The following is a 243-nucleotide window of genomic DNA, read 5'->3' on the forward strand; positions in this document are numbered from 1 at the left end:
AAGGTGTATCAACGCAGAGTACGGACACACCAAGCGCGGACTAAGATGGAGCACGGATGATGAGGCTACGATGGAGCGATGACTGAATGACACAAGAGCATAAAGATAGAGATGAAGATTAAGGAGATAAGATTGGGTGAAACGAGTATACTAGATTGATATGTCCATGATTGGCGTTGTTCACCTTGAATTCCTTCAAGGTGAACTCAACTATTTATACTAAGTGGCATGCATACCTGTTGC

Source organism: Azolla caroliniana, unplaced genomic scaffold (assembly GCF_043228905.1).
Source record: "Azolla caroliniana isolate FFs.n. ecotype wild unplaced genomic scaffold, voAzoCaro1.0.p SCAF_9, whole genome shotgun sequence".
Lineage (NCBI taxonomy): Eukaryota > Viridiplantae > Streptophyta > Polypodiopsida > Salviniales > Salviniaceae > Azolla > Azolla caroliniana.